A 6,326-nucleotide genomic window follows, 5' to 3' on the forward strand; every position below is an offset into this window, starting at 1 on the left:
AGTAGGTCCCAGCTGTATCAGTACAGTCACTGTGCAGTCTGACTGAGAGGTTTTAGTACGACTCTGTATCACTGTGTGAACACATTACCACTGTGGTAACTCTGACAGTAGTAATATCCTGTATCTTCAGCCTGGACTCCACTGATGGTCAGAGTGAAGTCACTCCCAGATCCACTGCCACTGAATCTAGATGGAGTCCCAGTTAACATGTTGTTTATCTGATAAATGAGGAGTTTAGGAGCTTCTCCAGATCTCTGTAGGTACCAGGCTAGGTAATTACCATATATACCACTGCTGAGTTTACAGCCAATGTTGACTTTCTCTCCAGTGCCAACAGCTTTCACTGCAGGTGTCTGAGTCAGAGTGTACTGTCCTCTGGATTCTGAATATTGAATAGTGAGAGAAACAAACAAAACACTTTTGAACAACTAAAATTATATAATACATACATTATCCTGAGATAATCATATTTTACTTACTTAATTGTCATTACTTAGATATTAATCATTATTATACATTGTATGTAGAAGGCAAGTGTCCAGATGAATAAGGTGATAAAAGTCATGGTTGTTGTGGGTTCTCTTGTCATGAAGGACAGCTCTCAGTCATGAATGGTCTGACAGGGCTATGAACACTCCCAGAGCCCTGAAGCATGTGCTGTCTATGCAAAGTTTAATATTTAAATTATCTTACTGGTAAGGACCCACATTCATAACATAATTGTGTCATGTTTTGAATACCTAAATGAAAAGAAAAAAAAATAATGTCACGTTCTGACCTTAGTTCTTTTGTTATGTCTTTGTTTTAGTATGGTCAGGGCGTGAGTTGGATGGGTTGTCTATGTGTAACGGATGTGAAACGGCTAGCTTAGTTAGCGTGGGCGCTAAATAGCGTTTCAATCAGTGACGTCACTTGCTCTGAGACCTTGAAGTAGTAGTTCCCCTTGCTCTGCAAGGGCCGCGGCTTTTGTGGAGCGATGGGTAACGATGCTTCGAGGGTGACTGTTGATGTGTGCAGAAGGTCCCTGGTTCGCGCCCGAGTATGGGCGAGGGGACGGTCTAAATTTATACTGTTATACTGTATACTGTTTATACTGTTAATACTGTTAATCTGCTGTTAATCTGCTGTTGACCCGGATTACTGGTTGCTGCGGAAAAAGAGGAGGAAGGTCAAAAGGGGGGTGAGTGTAACGGATGTGAAACGGCAAGCTTAGTTAGCGTGGGCGCTAAATAGCGTTTCAATCAGTGACGTCACTTGCTCTGAGAACTTGAAGTAGTAGTTCCCCTTGCTCTGCAAGGGCCGCGGCTTTTGTGGAGCGATGGGTAACGATGCTTCGAGGGTGACTGTTGATGTGTGCAGAAGGTCCCTGGTTCGCGCCCGGGTATGGGCGAGGGGACGGTCTAAATTTGTACTGTTACATATGTTTGTTTTTCTATGAGTTGGTATTTCTGTGTTTGGCCTGGTATGGTTCTCAATCAGAGGCAGCTGTCAATCGTTGTTCCTGATTGAGAACCATACTTAGGCAGCCTGTTTTCACCCTTGATTTGTGGGTGATTATACTTTCTGTTTAGTGTGTTTTGCACCTGACGGAGCTGTTTCGGTTGTTCTTTAATTATTTTGTATTTAGTGTTCAGGTTTACTAAAATAATGGTTAACACGTATCACTCTGAGCATTTGTCCTCACCTTCTTCCACCGACGACAGTTACAAATACCTGATAGTGTAAATCGTTGATCCAAGCTGGAAATTTTATTATCTGCATTCTACTGTGAATTATACTCATAACTCAGAACTATCTTTCCCTATTGCAATATACTCGTACTTCAGTACTATCAGTCCCCATTATATTATATTAGTACTTCAGTACTATCAGTCCCTGTTGTATTATACCAGTACTTCAGTACTTTCAGTCCCTGTTGTTTTATACTAGTTATTCAGTACTATCAGTGCCTATTGTATTATACTAATATTTCAGTACTATCAGTGCCTATTGTATTATACTAGTACTTCAGTACTATCAGTGCCTATTGTATTATACTAATATTTCAGTACTATCAGTCCCTGTTGTATTATACTAGTACTTCAGTACTATCAGTGCCTATTGTATTATACTAATATTTCAGTACTATCAGTCCCTGTTGTATTATACTAGTACTTCAGTACAATCAGTCCCTATTGTATTATACTAGTACTTCAGTACTATAAGTCCTTATTATATTATACTAGTACTTCATAACTATCAGTCCCTATTGTATTATGCTAATATTTCAGTACTATCAGTCCCTATTGTATTATGCTAATATTTCAGTACTATCAGTCCCTGTTGTATTATACTAATTCTTCAGTACTATCAGTCCCTATTGTATTATGCTAATATTTCAGTACTATCAGTCCCCATTGTATTATACTAGTACTTCAGTACTATCAGTCCCTATTGTATTATACTAGGACTTCAATACTATTAGTCCTTACTGTAGTATACTAGTACTTCAGTACTATCAGTCCCTATTGTATTATACTAGTACTTCAGTACTATCAGTCCCCATTGTATTATACTAGTACTTCAGTACTATCAGTCCCTATTGTATTATACTAGTACTTCAGTACTATCAGTCTCTATTGTATTATACTAGGACTTCAGTACTATTAGTCCTTACTGTATTATACTAGGACTTCAGTACTATCAGTCCCCATTGTATTATACTAGGACTTCAGTACTATTAGTCCTTACTGTATTATACTAGGACTTCAGTACTATTTGTCCTTACTGTATTATACTAGTACTTCAGTACTATTAGTCCTTACTGTATTATACTAGGACTTCAGTACTATTAGTCCTTACTGTATTATACTAGGACTTCAGTACTATTAGTCCTTACTGTATTATACTAGTGCTTCAGTACTATCAGTCCCTATTGTATTATACTAGGACTTCAGTACTATCAGTCCCCATTGTATTATACTAGGACTTCAGTACTATTAGTCCTTACTGTATTACACTAGTACTTCAGTGGTACTGAGATTGCTCTGTACATAAAGATGCTCACTCCTGTGTGAAGGAGGTTTTTGTACGGAGACTTCACCACAATGAATCACTGTGGTACACTTTTGGAAGCGGCACAAAACTGGTGGTGAAAAGTAAGTCCATTTTTGTGTTTCTCCCATAAAATTAAATGTAATCATGCTATTGAACAACGTTAAGAAATGTTATCATCTTCTCCAGAGGAAAGACTTCTAGGCTATATATTTTTTAAGATTTCTGTGGACAGATTGGTAGATTTTTAGTGGGCAGAGTCTCCAAAGTGAAAGAATTGTTCACATACCACCAAGTTTATTTGGGAAATAAAATCATACAGTGCATTCGAAAAGTGTTCAGACCTCTTGACTTTTTCCACATTTTCTTACGTTACAGACATATTCTGAATAATAATTTTAAAAAATATTCATCAACCTACACACAATACCTCATAATGACAAAGCGAAACAGTTTTTTAGAAAATTGTACAAATTTAAAAAGAAAAACTAAAACAGAAATTCAAACATTTTGCTGTAAGACTCAAAATTGAGCTCAGTAGCATCCTGTTTCCATTGATCACCCTTGAGATGTTTCTACAAGTTGATTGGAGTCCACTTGTGGTAGATTCAAATATTGCACATGATTTGGAAAGGCACGCACTATATGTCTATATAAGGTCCCACAGTTGACAATGCATGTCAGAGCAAAAACCAAGCCATCCTTGTCTCAGGATGGTAAGTTGGTGGTTGAAGATATCCCTCTAGTGGTGTGGGGCCTGTGCTTTGGCAAAGTGGGTGGGGTTATATCCTTCCTGTTTGGCCCTGTCCGGGGGTGTCCTCGGATGGGGCCACAGTGTCTCCTGACCCCTCCTGTCTCAGCCTCCAGTATTTATGCTGCAGTAGTTTATGTGTCGGGGGGCTAGGGTCAGTTTATTATATCTGGAGTACTTCTCCTGTCCTATTCGGTGTCCTGTGTGAATCTAAGTGTGCGTTCTCTAATTCTCTCTTTCTCTCTCTCGGAGGACCTGAGCCCTAGGACCATGCCCCAGGACTACCTGACATGATGACTCCTTGCTGTCACCAGTCCACCTGGCCGTGCTGCTGCTCCAGTTTCTTTCAACTGTTCTGCCTTATTAGTATTCGACCATGCTGGTCATTTATGAACATTTGAACATCTTGGCCATGTTCTGTTATAATCTCCACCCGGCACAGCCAGAAGAGGACTGGCCATCCCACATATGCTCTCTCTAATTATCTCTTTCTTTCTCTCTTTCGGAGGACCTGAGCCCTAGGACCATGCCCCAGGAATACCTGACATGATGACTCCTTGCTGTCCCCAGTCCACCTGACTGTGCTGCTGCTCCAGTTTCAACTGTTCTGCCTTATTATTATTCGACCATGCTGGTCATTTATGAACATTTGAACATCTTGACCATGTTCTGTTATAATCTCCACCTGGCACAGCCAGAAGAGGACTGGCCACCCCACATAGCCTGGTTCCTCTCTAGGTTTCTTCCTAGGTTTTGGCCTTTCTAGGGAGTTTTTCCTAGCCACCGTGCTTCTACACCTGCATTGCTTGCTGTTTGGGGTTTTAGGCTGGGTTTCTGTACAGCACTTTGAGATATCAGCTGATGTACGAAGGGCTATATAAATAAATTTGATTTGATTTGATTTGATGTGGTCGAAGGAATTGTCCATAGAGCTCCGAGTCAAGATTCTGTCGAGGCACAGATCTGTGGAATGGTACCAATACATTTCTGCAGCATTGAAGGTCCCCAAGAACAGTGGCCTAAATCATTCTTAAATGGAAGAAGTTTGGAACCAACAAGACTCTTCCTAGAGCTGGCCTCCTGGCCAAACTGAGCAATCGGGGGAGAAGGGTCTTGGTCAGGGAGGTGACCAAGAACACGATGGTCACTCTGACAGCTTCAGAGTTCTTCTGTGGAGATGAGAGAACCTTCCAGGAAGCCAACCATCTCTTAGGCTAATTGACATAATTTGAGTCAATTAGAAGCTTCCTAAGCCATGACATAATTTTCTGAAATTTTCCAAGCTGTTTAAAGGCATAGTGAACTTAGAGTATGTAAACTTCCGATCCACTGGAATTGTGATATCGTGAATTATAAGTGAAATAATCTGTAAACAATTGTTGGAAAAATGACTTGTGTCATTGTCACGCCCTGACCTTAGAGATCCTTTTTATGTCTCTATTTTGGTTTGGTCAGGGCGTGAGTATGGGTGGGCATTCTATGTTTTGTCTTCTATGTTTTCTATTTCTGTGTGTTTGTCCGGGTGTGGTTCTCAATCAGAGGAAGCTGTCTATCGTTGTCTCTGATTGAGAACCATATTTAGGTAGCCTTTTCCCACCAGTGTGGTGTGGGTAGTTTTCTGTTTTTGTGTCTGCACCAGACAGAACTGTTTCGGTCGTTCTCGTTGTTGTTTTGGTTATTCAGTGTTCAGTTCAGTTCAGTTCAGTTAATAAAGATCATGAACATGTACCACGCTGCACCTTGGTCCTCACCTCCTTCCAACAGCCATTAGAGTCATGCACAAAGTAGATGTCCTAACCGACTTGCCAAAACTATAATTTGTTAGCCAGAAATTTGTGGAGTGGTTGAAAAACAAGTTTAATTGACTCCAACCTCAGTGTATGTAAACTTCCGACTTCAACTGTAGAGGGGCCAAACAGAAGCCACTCCTCAGTAAAAGGCACATGACAGCCTGCTTGGAGTTTGCCAAAAGGCACCCAAAGGACTCTCAGACCATCAGAAACAAGATTATCTGGTCTGCTGAAACCACGATTGAACTGTTGCTCTTGATGTGCTAAACTGCAGAGCATGAGTGTATCTTACATTTATCTGTTGGATGGTTTTGTCTAAAAATACAGAGTTTTTTTATTAGCATTTACAGTGGTTCTTAATTTAAAAGTTGTGGCGTGGAACAGCACAACTTGCGGGGCACCGTGGAATTCTATGGCACATTATTTAAGTGTCAGCCATTGTTGCCATTAATGGTAGTTAGTGCTAGTTAGCCCACCAGCGGGCATCTTTGAGAAGCTAAGTTATTCAATCGCTCATTAATTTGTGCATGTCATCACACAGCATACAAGTCATCCATGTCTTTAAATACAGTCAATAATATTAGTTATAAAACTAAATAACAAAGGGAGTCTTGATTAATTTTACAATCACGGCTAAAGTGATTTAATGAATGAATGCTGTCCTGTCTTTGGCATCATTAAATTGAAGACTGCTATTTTATCAAATCAATTCTCTGCAATTATTATTACGTGATTAAACTAATCATGTAAAT

This window comes from Oncorhynchus mykiss, chromosome 15, assembly GCF_057628025.1.
Source record: "Oncorhynchus mykiss isolate SJ-2025 chromosome 15, ASM5762802v1, whole genome shotgun sequence".
NCBI classification, from domain to species: Eukaryota; Metazoa; Chordata; class Actinopteri; order Salmoniformes; family Salmonidae; genus Oncorhynchus; species Oncorhynchus mykiss.